This window comes from Echeneis naucrates, chromosome 2 (assembly GCF_900963305.1).
Source record: "Echeneis naucrates chromosome 2, fEcheNa1.1, whole genome shotgun sequence".
Taxonomy (NCBI): Eukaryota; Metazoa; Chordata; class Actinopteri; order Carangiformes; family Echeneidae; genus Echeneis; species Echeneis naucrates.
Genome location: NC_042512.1, coordinates 4,309,020 through 4,329,757, shown reverse-complemented (window position 1 = coordinate 4,329,757; position 20,738 = coordinate 4,309,020). Strand labels below are relative to the sequence as shown.

The following is a 20,738-nucleotide window of genomic DNA, read 5'->3' as shown; positions in this document are numbered from 1 at the left end:
GAGTAACTTTTTCACCAACATCCAGATGTTAGAAACACAGTGCTGCTTGGAAAATACCCTGATAGACTCCAACACACTGTGACTTTGTGAAACAACCAGTGGAGCCCCCTGGTGGTCAGTAGAAGTGCAGCCCCTCTGAGCTGGTGGCAGACCAAGGCTTCAGTCTGCACACATCTTCCACATGTGATGGCACACACACTGTGTATTGTGGCAACATCCGTCCCCTCAGAGAGAATCTGCTCTTTAACCCTCCTGTCGTTTTCACCCCCCGCCCCTTACTTTAGTGTTCCTGCTCTGTTTGATACGGTGGCCGGTAAGTGCAAAACTAAATTACAAAGTGCCAAACACTTTTACAAAGCGTGAAAATAATTTACATGTTGAGAAACATTTTTACATTTTATTCAACAAAATTACACAAGAAAAACACGTTTACAACGGACAAAACAAATTTACATTTTAGAAAACAAATGTACAAGTTGCGAAACAAATTTCCAAACGACAGAATCTTCCGGAAGGGGAATGTACCAAATGCCGGAAGTGATCCAGAAGAAGATTGACTGCTCAAAAAGTTTGTATCGGTTTGTGTGGCGGGAAAACTTTGCGGAGTGAAAGTTTATGGCAGCATGGAGTAAATGATGTTTTGGCCGTTTTGTGGAAACAACTTGAGCCAATTTACGCGGTTGTGTTTTCCGTGCGGACGATCTGTAGAATGTTTCACGTTGATGAACGGACCAGACGGAAGGAGCACGCGCACAGGAGACATCTAATAAACAGCCGGAAAATGCTAAACAAGCTAAGTGTAGCATCGCGCTAACTAGCTGAAGCCGCTGTCAGACATGCAGTGAATTAAAGTGCACCGTTTCATTTTGCAGCCAATCGTTGTCTTCACGGAATAGCAACGCGTTTAGTTAGTATGTGTTAATAGTATTTATGTATTTATTTATTTGTTTTAAGCTTTCGGTTACGCTAAATGCACAATTGTTGCTGATTGTTTTAGACTCTTAAAAGGATGATTCCTCTCCAAACGCCATCAGGTTGGAACTTCGTGGACCTGGACAACTGTTTGGCTATCGGACGATGTGGCAGGTACTCAGACAAAAGTCCAATCTTCGAGTGAAGAGAGATGATGTGATGAATGAGAGAGCACGCAGAAGGTTTCTAAGAAGAAGCTGCTACTCAATGGGAGCGAACTGTATGTGGCATGCAGATGGTTCTGATAAACTGGCTCTCTCAGGACGCATGGATGGATTTTTTCACCTAAAGTGCTGTGGCTCCAATGTGGACCGACAAATAACAAGAAGCCAACAGTGATCGCTGAGAATCTCCTCTCATGAGACTGAGGACTGATTGTGGCACGGAGAATGGCATTATGGCTGCCATTCAGTCTCCCCTACGCCTCCATCATGATGACTGCTGCTCTGGGCCGTCCAGCCACATGTATGGATCATCCACGAATAAGCAGCGTGTTGAATCCTGGTGGGCCATATTTAGAAGGGGAAGGTAAGTGGCCTTCATGAAGTCATTTTATTATGACTGACCTTTCATTTGATTTTTATCTTTATGTTCTATCGCAGATGAACTCCTCTAAACATATATAATAACTGAGGCTGGGACTTTAACGCATTCTTTTCAATTCATTCATTACTAAGCCTTTAATTAATTAGATTTTTTTAATGGAGTCCCACTTCTACTAATAATATATATTTACTTCAGATTCTATCCATTTCTACAGGTCTCAGTTCTGGATGGAGTTGTTTGCTGGATACTTCAACGGGAGCCATGAGCATCAGTGCCTTCTGAGATGTTGCTATGGTGATGTTGGATGAGTGTGTGAGACTGTGGAACAGTCACAGGATTCACACTTCCAGAACAGCGTCATGTCCAATGAACTGTACTGCTGACCACACAGGTAATATTGGTGATGGATTGATATTTCCATGTTTGTTTTATGATTATTTTATTCCTTAAATGTAAATAAATCATATAAATGCTATTTATTGTATCTAACACAGATTTGGCTCCACAGACTGGATTTGAGATTGAACCAGCTGATTTGGATGCTGTTCCAGAGGCGAGCCTGTCAATAGCTCCATGTGGGGACTCAAACATGCAGGAGGACTTTGACTTTGTTATGGAGCACAAACAACTACAGAAGCCAGAGAACTGGGAGTCTGCAACAGAACTGTACATGAAGCTGAAAGAAACTGCTCAGCTGTGAGTCAGTGAGAAAGGGAATGTTCCCTTCCACATTATCAAGTGCTTATTCATTGGGGTTTCTGTCCTATTTCTTTTTTTTTTTTTTTTAATTAATTAATTTTTTTAATATACATGTCAAGAGCCATGAGATGACTGTGCTGTGATTTGGTATTAGACAAGTAACACAGAATTGAATCAAATATTGCCATGACTGAAAAACATGCAATTTTTCTGTTTTAAAATAGTTTGGAAAAAACTCATAACCAATCATCACAGATGCAATCAGAAGGAAATATTTGCAATTTTTTTTATTGTTTGTCAACATAACATTTGCATTCCCATTGTTTCATTTCTTCAGATGAACAGGTACCAGAATCATTTGGAAACATCACAAGGAAAAGTGAATGACAAGCTATGAAATCTGATTTGGAGTGGTGGAACACTGCAGTCTGTCTGAACACCAAGTGTCACAGCTTCATTTTTGCTGAGTTTGACATCAATTGATAAAAATTATAGCAAGTCCTATATTTTTGTAAGTATGGAATACAAAACCTCTTGAAATAATTTGTTTTGTCTGAAACTTAACGGTGAAAATCTTAACTGTGAGGGAAAACAAAAAAAAAAACACCTTTTTGGAGTCTGGTCTGGAGGGGTGATCCAGTTACCAATTACAAGTTACAGTTACAAGTCACAGTGTGTGAATCTAGGAGTGCTAATTTCAATGTGTTTGAACATGTATTGGGAACTGGGAATGGAGAGTCATCCAGGAACTCTATTCTTGGCGATGGTTCCAATCCGGACGGGGGAGGTCAGCCCAGCTGCAAACATCAAAACATCCTCCAGAGACACAGCAGCCTGACCTTCTGCAAAGAAAAACCTTCAGTGACATCTTGGCAATGTATTTTCTCAGCAAATGATACATTTTTGTGATTTCCAAACCTTCACAGTCAAAGAGACAGTCGGCCCAGTAGCCCAAAGTTTGACTTTCTTTAAGTCTCCTGTTACTTCCTGATGGACTGAAGTCAGGTTTGAAGAGTCTCAAGTTCCAGACCAGTGAGTGGCTTTTCAGAGTGGCACAGGACAGGGGCCAGCAAAGTAGGCTGTTGCTGCAGTGCAGTCAGAAACTGAAGAGCTGAAAGACCATCTTTGAATCTAAAAAGAGACCACAAACATTGTTTCACATTTAAATGACCTAAAGAAACTTCAATGTTTTCTAAAATGACTATCCACCCAAACACATAGAAATGAGTAAAAATGGTTGTGTGTTGAACATTACTGATTTAAAGAAGAACTCTGTGTCTTGCTTTGCACTTGGCAGGGTAAATGTTTTTGAAAAATAGTTCAAGCAACAAAGCGTATGTCATGTGATATATAAAGTTAATGATCATTAACCATTAGTATTGTTTACATCTAACCCTGTTCATACCATTTGCATTGTACACCAAGAACTGATGTCCTTCTGGTCCATCAGAAATGGGCCGGTCTTTCAGATGTTTCATCAGTAGAGTTAAAAACTCTCGTCTCGTCCCACCTGTGTCAATTCCTTCTTCCAAAACAGCATCATCTGTGAATTTTACCAGCATGTCACAGGTTTCAGAATATGTTGAACATCTTACAAATGCAAATATCTTTCCCATGTAATCAATAAAGTAAAATTAAAATTAAGTGAGTTGTTTTTTTACTTACCCGTAGCAAGTACTCCTGACTGGATTTGTTTCAGGTGGATCCAGATCCTCAGTGTCAGATATTACTGTCTGAAAACAAATGAAAATGTCTGAAACAACACACTGAAAGCAAAGAACATCAGGCTGCCATAATCTGCCTTAATACCTGTCCAGGCTGAGCTGTGGATGAATCTCTGAAACATGATAAAATTGATAAACTGATGAACTTTATGATACAGAGTATAACAGAGCTTTGAGTAACATTTAGAGGTGGAGAGGAACCATAAGATGATTTTGTGATAAATGATATCACACGTATGATATTTTCTACCACATGTTCATCACAATCACATCAACAACTTAAAGACAAATGACTTCTTTTGTAAAAACTAATACCTACCCTTTATCTTCAGGTTTGTGTGGGAGAACTGTGTTTTTCTGGTTCAAAAACCTGAGAAGAAAAGCACACAATTGTCAGCAACTTTAAACAGCTTCCATTATTGTTCCCTCACCACATACAGTATATATCAATGGTGAAAGGTTATCAGGGTGTCTGATTGGAATAGTAAATGCCAAATAATCAAGACTTGGTTTTTAGAGTTAATGCTTGAAACCAAATGCACATCCTATCAATAAATAAAAACAAAAAAAAACTGAATCAAAGTACTAACTGTATAAATGAACGTACCAAAGTGTCAGCTGCATTGAATTCAGCTGTGCTCCTCGATGTGATGACAATTTCAGAATCAGAGTCTGATGTATCAACCTCTGTAGTAAAAACAAACAACACATTATTAATTATGCTACATCAGAGTAAATAAATATCTAAAAAATATTGAATGAAGAGATCCACAAACCTCCTCTAAAGTGTGTTTCTAGGCAAATGAAAAAAGTGCCTTTCCTATTTCCTTCTTATATTCTGCCAGTTTGAATGGGCTTTCTGACCCAGGCACATGGAGCACCTCTGAACAGTCTGGATACAAAAGAAGGTCTGCTCCTTCATCCATCTTCTTGTTAAATGTTCTCATTTCTTGGACAGCTTGCTTCAGTAGATCAGGTGCTGCTACCTCCGGATCTGTATATAATGGGAGTGTTTTCCCTCTCTGAGCTTTTAAATCAGCTCCATGTGGCGCCATCAATCCATGTTTATCTGCTAAAATAACAAAAAGATATCATTCATTTCACACACACACATATTGACTTCCATATTTTACAGATATATCCACACACGTACCTGGACCTGTTTCCTTTCGGCCCACAGTTCTTTTGACTTTGACTTTCTGTCCTCCATGAATTGTTTATATGATGTTCATGGTTGTTCTGCTGGAATGAACGGAGTTCCGTATCAAAACATAAAGTTAGCAGCAGCTAAAACAATCAGCAACAATTGTGCATTTAGCATAACTGAAAGCCTAACAAATAAATAAATAAAAAACTAGCAACGCATACTAACTAAACGCGTTGCTATTCCGTGAAGACAACGATTGGCTGTAAAATGAAACGGTGCACTTTAATTCACTGCATGTCTGACAACGGCTTCAGCTAGTTAGCGCGATGCTACACTTAGCTTGTTTAGCATTTTCCGGCTGTTTATTAGATGTCTCCTGTGCGCGTGCTCCTTCCGTCTGGTCCGTTCATCAACGTTAAACATTCTACAGATCGTCCGCACGGAAAACACAACCGCGTAAATTGGCTCAAGTCGTTTCCACAAAACGGCCAAAACATCATTTACTCCATGCTGCCATAAACTTTCACTCTGCAAAATTTTCCCGCCACACAAACCGATACAAACTTTTTGAGCTCACAGTCAATCTTCTTCTGGATCACTTCCGGCATTTGGTACATTCCTCTTCCGGAAGATTCTGTGTTTGGAAATTTGTTTCGCAACATGTAAATTTGTTTTCTAATTTGTAAGTTTGTTTTGTCCGTGGTAAAAGTGTTTTTCTTGTGTAATTTTGTTGAATAAAATGTAAAAATGTTTCCCAACATGTAAATTATTTTCACGCTTTGTAAAAGTGTTTGGCACGCTGTAATTTGGTTTTGCACTTACCGGCCACCGTATCAAACAGAGCAGGAACACTAAAGTAAGGGGCGGGGGGTGAAAACGACAGGAGGGTTAAAGAGCAGATTCTCTCTGAGGGGACGGATGTTGCCACAATACACAGTGTGTGTGCCATCACATGTGGAAGATGTGTGCAGACTGAAGCCTTGGTCTGCCACCAGCTCAGAGGGGCTGCACTTCTACTGACCACCAGGGGGCTCCACTGGTTGTTTCACAAAGTCACAGTGTGTTGGAGTCTATCAGGGTATTTTCCAAGCAGCACTGTGTTTCTAACATCTGGATGTTGGTAAAGAGTTACTCTGCATTGGCCGGGATACTTATTATGTTTACATGCAACAATGTACTCACAATGCACTGCTGGACACTTTCATATCAGTAAATCCACCGTGTTTTAAAGAAGTTCAGAGTGTTTCAGAATTTCTGACATGATACAGACAGACAGATCCAACAAAGCATTTAAATGAACTGAGAGCTCAGACCAGCAGAGAGAGCACACACACACACACACACACACACACAGTGGACGAGGTGCGCAGCTTCGCTCAGTCTGTGATTCCAAAATTGAGCGAAAGCAGGAAAAGACGCATTTTAATAAGTAGAAGGAGGAACAAACCAACAGATTTGGTTTTAGTTCAATTAAACGCCACTTATTTGTCTAATAACAGCTGATTTGTGTTTCACTTCATTCGTTCACGAGACAATGTGAGCTTCTTCGTGCGCATGCGCCGTTCCGTCTGACTCTTTGACGCTTCCGTCTTTGATCTCCAGTGACGTCACACAGTCTCATAGAGGTGAGTAAACAGTTGTTGATGTTGTCAGCGAAACATTCATTCATCCTCAGAGTCATCTGCTTCTACCGATCTCCATTTTCATTTCCAACCACTCAGAGAGACAAGAACACACACAGACACACTCTGACTAACCAAACCATTCCAGGAACAATCAGGATGATTCTGGCTCAGGGTGTGACAGGTCCGGGGTTCAAATCCCAGATGAGCCCTTTGTCAGCTGTTGTAAGAAGTGAAAAAGCCTCCTAAATGTGGAGGGAGGCCGACTCTGTCAGAGAGCAGTGTGCATTCTAGCTTCCTTTAGCTGTCAGCCTCTGATCATCAACTCTTCAGCTTCTATGACTTCAACAATTCCTTCTGAATGCAGTCTGAGGCAGTGATTGTGAAACTTTCATTCAGACAGAGATCCCACATTCAGAAGAAAACAGCCACACACAACAAAGTCATCATGAACAGCCTACATGGAGCCTAAATGAAAAGAAGCAGGAACTAAAGTGTGAAAATAATGATGAACAAAGTGTCACACAGAGAGGCTGCAGCCTGGTGTGGACTATAACGTCAGAAAATGGATCAGTCTGTGACACGGAGCACTAAAGTTGGAAGGCTGAGTTCAGCTTCAGCTTCTTTCATGTTCTCCCTGTGAAAGAAAGAAGGTGAACATGAGCTTGATATGAGAACACAGCAGTGTGCATCATGGTGCTCATGTCATATAGAAAGAAGGAGGAAAAGCAGCAGCTCTGGTTTGCTGTTTCACTCCCTTTCCCTCCCCGCTATGAGCTGTCACTCACCCACAGCACATACTGTAGACTGGTTCACAGTCAGACTCATGATTCATGACTCATTGGTTCAGAGTGGAACTCATGAGTCCCAGTTCAGCAGCAGCACATTCAGACAATATTATATCATTATATCAATAATTTGAACTTTATTAATACAAAACTTTTCAAACTAATAGCAATGTTACACAAAGTTCTTTAAACATTAAAATATAAAAATAAACAATATCCCCACCCAGGCCGCATCATCACCACACACACACAGATTAAAACAGGACATTGTTTGTCTTACAAAGGTCTTTTAGTACACGAAATAAAAATTGCAGTGTCCTCTGAGTTCTGCTCTTTCAGCATCCTGTTATGTATTTACATACTTTTTTTGGAACATGTTAAAAATAAGAATTAGTTGAGATAATGATTAAAAAAAAAAAACAAAAAAAACACAATTACATTTTAAGAAGTGAAGAAAGGGCCTATTTAAAAGTTTAATCAGTGCCGACTGACAGTTAAATATTTCACATGGAAATGTTTTATACGAACAAAAAAATGCTTGTATAAATGTCCCCAAAGCAGCCCAAAGGGTCCAGAAGAAGCTGAACCTAAACCCCAGGTGGAGTTTGGAGGAGCTGGCTGAGAGGAGAGGAGGACTTGAGGAGTCTCTGGGATCATGGTGGACTGGACTCTGTTCTCAGACCAGTTCTGATTCCTCTGTCAGTCTCTGCTGGATGAAGCTCTCCTCTCCACCTCCCAGGAACATGGTCCAGAGTCTGGACAAGCTGCTGCTGCAACATCTGGATCATCAGGAAGCAGCTGATCCTCCATCAACACACACCTTCCTTGAATTTGAATGTTCACAGGAAACACTGAGCCTTTGCTCTGATACTGGATTTAAACAATATCACTGAAAGGAACATGAACTGAGTCCAACTCTACTGACCTCAGAGTCTCCAGTCTGAAGTTTGGACTCTTCACAAGATCAGTAAGATCCTTCAGGTCTGGATCCTTCAGGCTGTTCTCACTCAGGTCCAGTTCTGAGATGGGAGGGGTTGGACTTCAGAGCTGAGACCAGAGAAGAACAGCTGATCTCTGACAATCTGCAGTTCTCCAACCTGAGTAAAGAATAAAAGATGTGACTTTAGGAGACAAAGTTCCTGCTTGAAAGTGTTCAATGTTTCATCATCTGTTCAGAGCTGAAGGTTCAGCCCAACTGACTCAAAACTGTCAACATTGTGAATATGAATTTATATTAAAATGTCATTTTTAAATCATTGAAAATCTTTTTTCCAAAGTTACTTTCAAACCTTTCAATTAAATGTTAAAACCTGAAGAGGATTTTCCCTCATAAATATAAACCTGTCTGCAGGTCAGAGTCACCACAACTGTAACATCATATTAATCTGAGAGCAGAAATAAAACATGAGTCTGACCTCAGAGTCTCCAGTCTACAGTGAGGACTCTTCAGAAAACCACACAGATCCTTCAGTCCTGAATCCTGCAGGTCATTGTTGTGACTCAGGTCCAGTTCTCTGAGATGGGAGGGGTTTGGACTTCAGAGCTGAGCCCAGAGAAGAACAGCTGATCTCTGACAATCTGCAGTTCTTCAACCTGAGTAAAGAAAAAAGATGTGACTTTAGAACAGTGTTTTTCAAAGTGGGGCCTCAGGAAAGCCACCAAGCCCATCCCTCCCACGAGTGTAATTTCTGTATGTCTCTCTCTCTCTCTCTCTCTCACACACACATTTATTATTCAATGGAAATGTAATACTAACCCTAATACAGTCCTGTAAATATGTTATATTATTATTCTAAGCAAATGAATAATGATTGAGTATTGAATAAAATTAAGGAAATCATTCTAAAGTGATTCTTTTTTTATTTTACATATTTTGTCAGTGGGTTTGCAAAGAGGGTCCCCCGGCCAGAAGCTAATGCTGTTTGAGGGGCCATAGCATGGAAATGTTTGGGAACTCCTGCTTTACGAGACAAAGTTCCTACTTGAAAGTGTTCAGTGTGTGTCAAAAGTCAACACATGGTTCATAACATCTGGAACATTTTCACGTCATTCAGCAGTGACCACGTTTAACAAACATGCTGATTTTGGTCTGAATCTCTCAGTCAGTCTGCTTTAGTCACATATTTATAGTCGTGTTGTAACAAGAAATTACTGAATATATATTTGTTCACGTCGGTGTGGAAAAATGTTTCCTGTCATTGAAACACTGAAGGATTTTTCTTATTTTCTTCACATTTTAAATGTGTATTTCAACATTTCTCTGCCAGAGTTACTGGACTAAACCAGAGAAGAAGAAAACAGACGTCAGCATGAAGATCCTCAGTGAGGATCAGTATAATATCAGCCTGATGTCTGCAGGTCAGAGTCACCACAACTGTAACATCATATTAATCTGAGAGCAGAAATAAAACATGAGTCTGACCTCAGAGTCTCCAGTCTGCAGTGAGGACTCTTCAGAAAACCACACAGATCCTTCAGTCCTGAATCCTTCAGGTCGTTCCAACTCAGGTCCAGTTCTCTGAGATGGGAGGGGTTGGACTTCAGAGCTGAGCCCAGAGAAGAACAGCTGATGACACTACATAGTCATCTGGAGGGTTTGAGGACTAAAGACGCCAAGACTTCCATCTCTGTCTCACACTGTCAGAGTTTTCATTATTTTTTCAGGTGAAGAGACTAAATGTGGTCAGTTGGTCTTCCATCAGGTCCTCAGTCTGTCAGGAACCTGATCCAGGTCTGTCTCCTCTGAGGGACCATGAGGTCATGTGGACCTGAAAACATTTGACTGTCTACTGATTTAATTTTCACTGACTTGAGATCAGTGAACAGTGAAGCTGAAGATTATTAGTCACTGATACCTGCTGATGTCATCATGTCATCAGTCTTTAGTATTTCCACTAGAAACACAACTAAGTGAATATTTATCTCTGGCAGCATTTGAACCATCTAAAAACAAACAGCTGACAGTGAAACACCATCTGAATCAGATTGGATTTAAACACATCAGAAGGATTGATGATAATGAGAGTGGACTCACCGAGCCTTCCTGCAGTTCCTCACAGCTGGGATCAGTCTCCGTCATCCCTCCTCTGATGTGTTGTACTTCTTTAGGTCTAACTCATCCAGAACGTCCTCTGACATCTGTAGCATGTAGGCCAGACCTGAGCAGTGGATCTCAGCGAGCTTCTCTGATCTGGTCTGACTTCAGGAACTCCTGGATCTCCTGATGAACTGAGTGATCCTTCAGCTCCATCAGACAGTGGAAGATGTTGATGCTTCTGTCAGGAGAGATAAAATAACTGTTCATCTTCTTCAGGTTGTTGATGGCTCTCTGGATGGTCTCTGGTTTGGTTTCTGTCTGACCCAGCAGACCTCCTAAGAGTCTCTAGTTGGACTGCAGAGAGAGACCATGAAGGAAGCGGACAAACAGATCCAGGTGACCATTTTTACTTTCAAAGGATTTCTCCAGAGAGCGTAATATGTACACCTTCTCGTCAAATTTTGACAGGTCCTTTGATCTTAGTTAACCCCGCCCCTCTCAACAAATGAGATCGTTTTTCCCGCCCCTAACCCCTCCCCCTTGTTTTTCCACACCCAGGCAAAGAGGTCACAACCAATTAGATCATTCGAGGGCAGGGTCGAGTAAAATGGCAGCAAATTAATTTTGAGGTTGACGTCAAATAGGGAAGACGTGTTTTGTTAGAGTGAAAGGAGCATATTGAGTATGTATTTAAAAATGAATTTCTTTACAAAGAGGGAGTACAAACAATCAAACCGTGTATCGCTCCGTGGGAAATAATTTTATTTATATTTTCAGACTTTAGGAAGGAGAGGAGGAGGAATTCGCGCTCCAGAAAAGCAGGTCCCCATTCAGGAGAGCAAGATCCCCCTCCTTTCGGAGAAGGAGCTCCTCCTATAGGTCAACAAGAAGAAGAGTTAGATCGCCTTCGCCAAACTGCAGAAGGATACCGTACAGACACCTGGATAGATTTCTCGACAGGTTGTATGAAACTGGCGTATGAGGTTTGAATTCTAAAAGGTTTAACATGGAGCAAAAAGAGAATGCTGAATGTAGGAGTTTTTCAGAGGACCCTTTCCTAGCCATAAACCTCGCTATAGAGGAGTTGAATCGCCCTGAACTCTGACCAACTTGTAAACGATCTTCGTTCCATAATAAACGAATTGACCTTTGGAAAATGACTCTGCGACTGAGCCCCCCGTCTCTCCTCATTTCTCTCAGGTGATTCACCTTCTCCACCGGTGGTTTCACACACAGAGTGTTTGAATGCCATTAGACAGGGCTGTACACCTGTTAGAGATTCAGGAGGGGGGAAAGCCGGTGTAGTTTTCAGGTGTACATGCGCGTAGAATTTGTCAGACATTTCAGAACGGCCTCTTATAAGAAAACCGTCTTCATAGCACATAATCATCAATCATAGCTCATGACAGCTGCAGGTAAGAGTGAGTTTAACTGCGTGGTACGAAACAGTGAGTGGCGGAGTCTTTAACTTTGAAAAAGAAGCTGTTTTACTGCCAAACAATGTGGACATTCTCTCTGAGGCTTGTTTCCTGAAACGGTTACATCCAGGAACAGGCAGGGATCCTTTCAGCAGGTCGACCACAGCCTCGGCCTGCATGAAGGTATTTCACCAATTTTCTCAGGCCCAGAACCTTAGCCATCCTCCTCCTGACCATCTTATTAATCTTATTCACACGGCAGCATACAGTGGTTAGAATGGGTTTCTAACACCAGCGCTAGTGAAAGCAGCTGGGAAACTACTTTGTAGACGGTTACGCTGAAGTAGGAAGCTTTAAGTAGGTCTGGGAGTATCTGGGTTGTTTTAAAATCACGCCTGTGTGTTTTTCAGCCTCAAGAACGCTCTCCTCTAACGTGGACAACATTTGAGCTCTGCTCTAACACCATGAGGAGAGTAAAGAGGTTACGGTCGGTGCACGGCGTAACACCAGTTGTCATGAGGGAGCACAGGTGGGGTGGAGATGGGGGAAAAAAAAAAATGTAGATAATGTCTTTGTGGCTGCTTCACAACAGCCTAAAAGTGTACAGTTATTTTCAGTCTACGCAGGACAGAGTTCTTTATTTTGGGAGACAGCCTCATTTATATCACGGGAAAGGGAACAAACACACTGCCTCTAGGTAACTACCTGAGAGATCTGACTGAGGAATTAGAGGAGACAGCTTACAGGAATTTGTAGCTGCGGGTCCTAAAAGATTCTTATCAAGCCAAGAACCACCAAAAAAAAAAAAAAAAAAAAAAAAAAAAAAAAAAAAAGTAGTGCTCAGAGTGAAAGGTATTACACTGACACATGATTGCTGTCAATGAGTCAACACTCCACCTCCCCAACTTTAACTTTTCCCTTTCCAGATCCAGCTTCTCTGCCTGCAGCTCCATCTGAAACTGCAGCCTTTCCCTTTAAACTGCACATACTGCTCCGCTGACAGCTTTCTCACAAGTCTCTGACAGAGCCATACCAAAATCTTTACACTGCTCAGGTCAGAAGATGCTCACTGACTGCCAATTCCTCAACTCAGCTGATTACTATGGTCACAAGACATCCTGCTGACAGAGAAGAGAAAGAGGAGAAAAAAATAAATAAATAAAGTACAACCAAAATTCTGTCTGCAATATCAACTGAGGCAACAGAGACCCTGCTGCGACTCAGACAGTGAACAGCCATAGAGAGGATTATAGAGAAAGGAGCCTCCCCCCTAAACTGCCTAACTCCACCCTAGTCTTCGTATGCGTACTGGTGGTGGGTACTTATGCACCTAAAACCCGCTTGCATTGTGGACGGCTAACTGCCCCAGCCAACGCTACAGAAGGTGCCCCCGAGACAACTGCTGCTAACCACACGGACAGCATACAAAACAACAAACAGCCTGAAACACAACAAAGCCAACAGTCCCTCCTTATGAGGAACTGCTGCTACGGCCTATTTGGGGGAACAAACAGATGCTCAAGCCAAAAAAAAAAAAAAAAAACCCTCCTACAGCCAAACACTGTCTGAGCACATGCAGCGACCTGCAACTACAAACAATTCACTCCACAGCACCAAACAACTGCTGACTGAAAACTGCTGAACTCTAAATTCTCCTCCCCTCCACACTTCATTAAAGCAGCATTATAAAACAGCAAAACTACCAGCCCAAACATTTCTACACTTCACAAAGAAAATCTAACACAACACACACCTACACAGAGAAAATGACCCGCTAATTTAGGCCACAACAAAGAAGGGAGGGCCACACTGATAGCTCAAAACACAAGTTATTGTACACCACGTCATAGCAAACAAATACAAAACCAATAAAGCAGTGTGAGATGAAAATGTTGGATATTGAAAGCCGTGTGTGTCAAAATAAGATACTCAAACCAAACAGGATCCAGGCCGTCCAGGAGAGAGAGCATCAGCTGAGGGAGTCTGGCTTTTATAGCCTCCCCACAGGTGGAGGCGGAGCCTCCCAACACAGAGGCGGGGCTTCACAGCAACCAGGAGATATGAACCGAAGATCCACATAGCAGACAGCAGAGGGACTCACAAGAAACACACACAGCCAACACACAACCAGACTGTGTGACGTCACTGGAGATCAAAGCCATTTCCTGTCTTTGATCGCTCTCCCACGAGACACCACCGCATACGTCACTCTCGCGTTTGATTCGGATGGATGAGCGCATGCGCACAAAGACGCACATGACTCGTCTCGCGAACGAATGAAACGAATGAAGTGAAACACAAATCAGCTGTTATTGGACATAAGTGGCGTTAAATTGAACTAAAATCAAATGTGACTTGTTTATTTTCATCTCCCCTGATAAAGTTCAGATGAGAGGATGAATCGCTTGACTTACATGAGGCACGTTTGGTTGTCAGCCTCGGAGCGGATCAGCTGGGATCAGCTGAGAGAGAGCCAGCAGCAGGAGCACATTCAGAGATCGGCTCTTTTACGAGGCCAGATCATTTCATCTGAATACGCCCCAATCAGAAGCCTGAGTAGCTCAGTTGGAAGAGCTGCAGGACCTTTAAGACAAAACATGTTGTCACCATTTATCAAACAGTAATGTCAGATGATTTGATGTCAGACGTTAAAGGAAAATGTTATTCTTAATTGACTCTTCATTCTGGATTAGATTCATTTAACTTTATCTTTGGGTTATGAACCCCAGACTCCCCAACTTAATGTATTGGATATCTTCCTGCTCTCAAAATAAAAGTCAAAATAATTTTATTAAGAGATTTATTAATTTTATTAAGTACATAAGTACGTACCTATGTACGTATACATACATACTTGACGTAACTTCATCTTCATTCACAACAAGAACAGAGAACATCCTTAGAAAGGCGTGAAGAGTCTTAGAGCAGGTGAGGCATGCTTGTGGTAGGTCTGTTGTTGTAAAGTAAATTCCCATACCGGGAGTCGAACCACATCAGAGAGGCAGCTGGCACATGTCAGGATGGCCGAGTGGTCTAAGGCGCCAGACTTAAGTTAAGCTGCTTCCTGTGTAGAAGAGTCTTCTGGTCTCTGAATGGAGGCGTGGGTTCAAATCCCACTCCTGACAAAGCCTTATGTGAATGAAAAATCTGCATAAAATAGGAATATGATTTTTTGACAATAAAGGGGTTAGCACTGAAAACTCTAAAGCCTGTGGCTCCCTGTGGTAGGAATGGACAGCAGTTGTTGGACTAAAGAAAACTCAGCTGTTACTGAATCCGCTGAGCATCAGCAGCTCCCTTCGATAGCTCAGTTGGTAGAGCGGAGGACTGTACAGGCTTACAGCTGATATCCTTAGGTCGCTGGTTCAAATCTGGCTCGAAGGATTCCATTTTTTTTTCATCAGCCTCATCCAGCTGATGAGTGATGAGTCTGACTACAGACAGGATGTGACCACAGTTGTATCACTTTTCATGTAGAGCAGCTGTGTCCACTTCACACCATTGTAGTGGTATGAAGATCCCCCACTAGGATCAGAGATCAGGGTTCGATTCCCCGACGGGGAGAAGACATGCATTTTTCTATAATAAGCTCATTAACCAGAGTGACACAAGTAAACAAAATGGCCACACTCCCAGAGGACTCCGTTGTAGCTTTCTTCCGGTCGACTTCTGGGAATGTGGCCTTGTGTAGTTCCAAACATCACCTCCACGGTGTTGGACACCGATCATTTGCATTTCTGACCGTCATGTAACTTCTGAGGTATACGTGTATACGTGATGTCCTTGCGTATGAATGAATGTTTCACTGATGCAGATTTTTACAGAACAACATCAACAACTAATAACTCCACAACGAGACTGTGGAAACTATCCAGGCTGGAGAGGCTGAGTTATCTGAGTGTTGTTGTGGCTGAGTGGTTAAGGCGATGGACTAGAAATCCATGGGGCTGTCCCTGTGCAGGTTCAATTCCTGTGAATAACCAGGACCAAGTTTCCCATTTGGGGAGAGACACAGCATGTTTGAGAATCTCTGTAATCTGCAAGGCATTAAGGTAGACAGAGCTGAGTGCTGCTGTTCGGACTCATCTAAGAGGATGAGAACATTTCCTCCAGCAAACTTCACACAGCTACATGTGGTTCCATGTTGTCATTGTTAGCACACACAATCTTTGATATATTTCAGTGTAATCACATGCACCTGAAATGGGGATGTGAATTTCAATACATTATGACCGTAAAGATTTTATGATCAAATATGAAGAATAGCGGGACAACAGGGAGAGAGAGAGAGAGAGAGAGAGGGATGACCTGCAGGATCAACCCCTGGCTGGAACAGGGCTGTTTGTTCAACAAGACTCCCCAACTTAATGTATTGGATATCCTTCTTCCTGCTCTCAAAATAAAAGTCAAAATTGTACTCTTAATGTTATTGAGAGCCTAGACCTGCTATATGCACTTGATGTAACTTCATTATGATGTTTTGATGTGACAACTACACTGAGTGGGTCATGAGAGATCAGAGTGTTTGACAAGATGAGCACTGTGCTTTATTAACGTTGGAGATGCCAGGGATTGAACCCAGGGCCTCATACATGCAAAGCATGCGCTCTCTTGTTGCCGTATCTCCAAAGAGCTAAAGTCTTGTGTAGAAAAAAAACAGAAAACAAAGCTTTTGAAAGTGGATACAGTACATCCAGATAACCTTTGAATTCACCTTCAACAGACTTTGGATCATGACTGCTAAAAAGCTGTTAGCAGAGGATGGTTTCAATCCATCAACCTCTGGGTTATGGGTCCAGCACGCTTCCGCTGCACCACTCTGCTGTAAACCACCCAAGATGGGACTCAAACCGGGTTACAGGCCCGTAGCTGGAGGACTTTGGCACCATCGGCCAGAGATCTACAGTATTTCAGGATTTCTGGAAGGAAAACAAACATAAAACAAAGTTAAATTGTAGACACCCATTTAAGCTGCAACGGCCGGGAATCGAACCCGGGTCAACTGCTTGGAAGGCAGCTATGCTGACCACTATACCACCATTGCATGCAAAGGTGCAAAATCACAGTCCTTTTGTATGACTCAGAGTTTATTGAGCCTCCTACCTGGTACAGCTGTTTGTCCCTTTTCTAATTAGCCTAAATGCTGCTGAACATGCAGGTAGCTCAGCTGGTTAGAGAGTGGTACTAATAACAACAAGGTCATGGGTTAAATCCCTCCTCCACAAGCGGAGTCCTTGAAGTAATTCAGGAATCTGTAACAGAAAAGCCTTTTTGCTGACAACTCCACAGTCACAAGGTTAACCCATGTAGCAGCCACCTGGGTGAAAACAGCAGCTGGTGTTTGCTCATGATGACTCCAGCAGGGCTTTAATGGTTACTTATGTGTGGGTGTTTTTGAATGTCAGATCTTGTAGTGGGTTCGAAATCCTGCTGTCCATGTTGGTCCTTCTTCAACATTCTCTAAATATCTTGGAACCTGTTTAAGGTTAATTCAAGTTTATCTGGCTGGACTGTATCCGCTTTTCAAAGCTGTTGTCAGATCTTTCTGTGTTTTTCTGCACAACTCCAATACCAGTTAGTCAGCAAAACATGATGAGCCAAGTCCACTGTGACAAATAACAAAGGATTTTCTTTAGCATAAAAAAACTGTCACATTAATGTCCTGAATGTGCTGTGTGTAAATAATGAGGTCATCAAAACAAAGTCAGAACCAGAGCTCAGGCTGTTGGTACACAAACAAAGAAAGGCATACTTGTGGATTCACAAGATTATCCCTCCTCCCACTTTTTCTCATGACCGCCACCATAGAGTGCTGCCTGCTGCAATAATGCTGCCTTTAATAGAAGTTTAGGAACATTTGATGAAAGAATACATTTTGATGACGATTGGAAATGTCTGTTTATAGTTTATCACTTGTTAGGATCCTCTTTAGCTGTCACTGAGGCAGCAGCTACTCTTCCTGGGGTCCAAATGAAAATGCACATCTGCAGTCAAACAGGTTCAGGTAGATGCAGAGTCCTACATTAAAACAAACCACTTTACCATCAACCTGAACTGCAGTATACACATTACACTTCCATCACCAGATCCTCTGCATGTACATTTCCAATATACCTGCAGTATATTGTGTATAATGCAGGTGGCATTTACTGTAAAGTGGTTTGTTTTAATGTAGCATTCTGCATCTACCTGAACCTGTCTGACTGCAGATGTGCATTTTCAGTTGAACCCCAGGAATGACGTTTTAAATGACAGGAAACGTCATGTTACCATGACAGCAAAGAGTTAGGGTTAGGGCCCCCAAATGTCTCCCCTGGCGTCAATTTCCAATGTTATGGAGTTCTATGTCAGTCAGTCGGGTTACCTAACTCGTCAAGAATGACCTGAGTCGGCATGTGACGGTAAGGGACACAAACCATGCGTCAGCCTGTTGACGCATTGGGAGTGAGAACATGTCGGAGAAACATGTGGCATGCTTCTTATGTGAGGTGATCATCAGGGATCGCCTCTCTGTTCAGCTCCATTGGGTCCGACAGTCATGTCCCATATGGTCTGGCAGTGAGGATTCCTGTTTTTCACTCAGGCAGCTGTTTACCACTGTTGGCAGAGGGCATTCCTCCTTCCTACTGTCGCTGTGGCCGTGTCCTGTTTCTCCAGCATGCTGAGGCTGGGGCCACACTGACACCGATTGGCTGACGAATTTTGGACTTTGTGAACATGATTGTGCTTCCAACATTCCTCCAACACTTTCCTGGACAATCCTTCTGCAGCTGGCACTCAGGTCGCAGTCTCCCCTGGAGGCGTGGGTTCGAATCCCACTTCTGACAGAAACCACTTTTCTTTCACCTCTACTGCTGTGAGGTGTGTTTGGGGACAAAGGTATTTTGGTCGACTTTTGACCGCCCACACTTTTCAAAGACTAAAATTCCTTTCACATCTATGTGAGCGTGCACCTGCAGGGTCCCATGGTGTAATGGTTAGCACTCTGGACTCTGAATCCAGCGATCCGAGTTCAAATCTCGGTGGAACCTGAATCTTACCAGTGAAACACTGAAATTCCCTTGACATGTAGACAACCTGGTTGGTCCACTCTTCACGTGTGAGGAAGTGCAAGTTTTGAGCCTGTGTGCGATCTAATCAGGCAGTCAGTCTTTTCTGACACACAACTGTGAGGAGCACAAGTGTTGACCGACACAGACGGAGTTTCAGAGACAGACTGCAGAGAAAACTGGCAGCACTGATGCTGAGCTGCCTAAACTGTCTGTCTTGTAAACAGAACATCCTGCATTCAAACCCCAGCAGTGCTTTGCTCTCAGTGGAGTTCCGGCTCATCACGTCAACAAACCGATGAAAGCCGTCACTTCCTGTATTACAGCTTTTACTTGCAATCTCTGGACAAGAGAAACAGTAATTTAGTGGTTGTTGCGCAGATGGAAATTTGGTGATTGACCGCTTTGCACAGGACAAAAACTTTGGTAAGAGTCATGATGGTCAGCAACTGATATTGGCGAAATAACATAAGGACTCATCCAGGATTTGAACCCAGGACCTCTCGCACCCTAAGCATTCAAACCCCAGCAGTGCTGTGGCTCAAACTTTACAGTATGTTTTCAGTCAGACCTGCTGATCTGCAGTGATGGGCTGTGTGTGTTTATGGGGGGTGTAGCTCAGTGTAAACAGTGTCACATGCAAACACAAACTCTGTTTGACTGTGATGTTTCTCAGTTCAGCCCACCTGGTGTTGGTATCATCTTTCACTGCCTTCTGTAACTTTTGTTCACAGGGAGACAAAAATGCCTGAATTACGCACCCTGCACAACACAGACTAACCTCAGGGGAACAGACCGCCAGCAAGGGCCCCTCAACACACCGGAGAAGCCGCGCTCTCACCGCCGCGGCCCGGGTTCGATTCCCGGTTAGGGAAAATGTTTTTAACAGATATTGATAACGGTATCGTGGAAAAATTTCATATCGGTGCATCAGTAGTTTGAAGGTTTGAAGTCTTCTGTGTGACAGGCAGAGATACTGTCCACTATATTAACGAGGAGCAGGAAAGAGAAACATCATGTGGTGTGTGACTTCACTTCCTCTGTGGAAAACAAACAGAGAATGAAGTTCTCTAATGTTTTGGCCTCTTTTTTAACTCACGTCAAAACTTCACAATGAAGTTACGGTCTAGTACTAATTTGATTAAATAACAAGTGTCCTGAAAACCACTGTCTTCAGATTTAGCTCCAGGTGGTTCTGACCACACCAGACAACCAGTCTGTCCACCTGCTGTCTGTAGGCAGACTCATCACTGTGCTGGATGAGGCCGATGAAAAAAATGGTCTCCTTCGAGCCAAATTTGAACCAGCAACCTAAGGATTTCAATGATGAACCACTACAGTCCTGCGCTCTACCAACTGAGCTATCGAAGGGTCAACTCTCTCCGATTTGGTGATGTGACTTATGTACTGTCCAACCTACAGACACAGGTAGATGAAGAGTCCTACATGAGTGAGTGAAGTCCAAGTGAAGCTGCTGCTGGCTATCAGGAGGTATTTAGAAGTAAAATGTCCCCTTAAAACAGCAATTTTTAAATTGTAAAAATTTTGCATGGTGATCACACAGAGGAAGGCAGAGAGCATCCTAAAATACTCTGACCGTCCACTTCATACCATCCTAGTGGATCAGAGATCAATAATCAGCCATTGGTGGTTTTTCTGCTGCTCTTATTTCATTTCTTGTGGTTGTTTAAAAGGAAACTTTTTTACAAATGAACAGCGAGCTTGTACTCGGGTGA

The 20,738-nt window shown here is 42.5% G+C and overlaps 5 non-coding genes across 5 annotated transcripts; 3 read left to right on the top strand and 2 right to left on the bottom strand.

The window, feature by feature from the left end:
- The first annotated feature begins 14,967 nt into the window (after positions 1-14,967).
- On the top strand, positions 14,968-15,078 carry trnal-uaa (transfer RNA leucine (anticodon UAA)). The gene is made up of 2 exons: positions 14,968-15,005; positions 15,033-15,078. It is a non-coding gene; the product is annotated as a tRNA-Leu (tRNA).
- A 171-nt stretch (positions 15,079-15,249) lies between these two features.
- trnay-gua (transfer RNA tyrosine (anticodon GUA)) lies at positions 15,250-15,337 on the top strand. The gene is given in 2 exon segments: positions 15,250-15,286; positions 15,302-15,337. It is a non-coding gene; the product is annotated as a tRNA-Tyr (tRNA).
- A 1,588-nt stretch (positions 15,338-16,925) lies between these two features.
- trnag-ucc (transfer RNA glycine (anticodon UCC)) lies at positions 16,926-16,997 on the bottom strand. Its single transcript has one exon. It is a non-coding gene; the product is annotated as a tRNA-Gly (tRNA).
- A 1,915-nt stretch (positions 16,998-18,912) lies between these two features.
- Positions 18,913-18,984, top strand: trnaq-cug (transfer RNA glutamine (anticodon CUG)). The gene has a single exon. It is a non-coding gene; the product is annotated as a tRNA-Gln (tRNA).
- A 1,301-nt stretch (positions 18,985-20,285) lies between these two features.
- Positions 20,286-20,373, bottom strand: trnay-gua (transfer RNA tyrosine (anticodon GUA)). Its single transcript is given in 2 exon segments — positions 20,286-20,321; positions 20,337-20,373. It is a non-coding gene; the product is annotated as a tRNA-Tyr (tRNA).
- Positions 20,374-20,738: the final 365 nt, after the last annotated feature.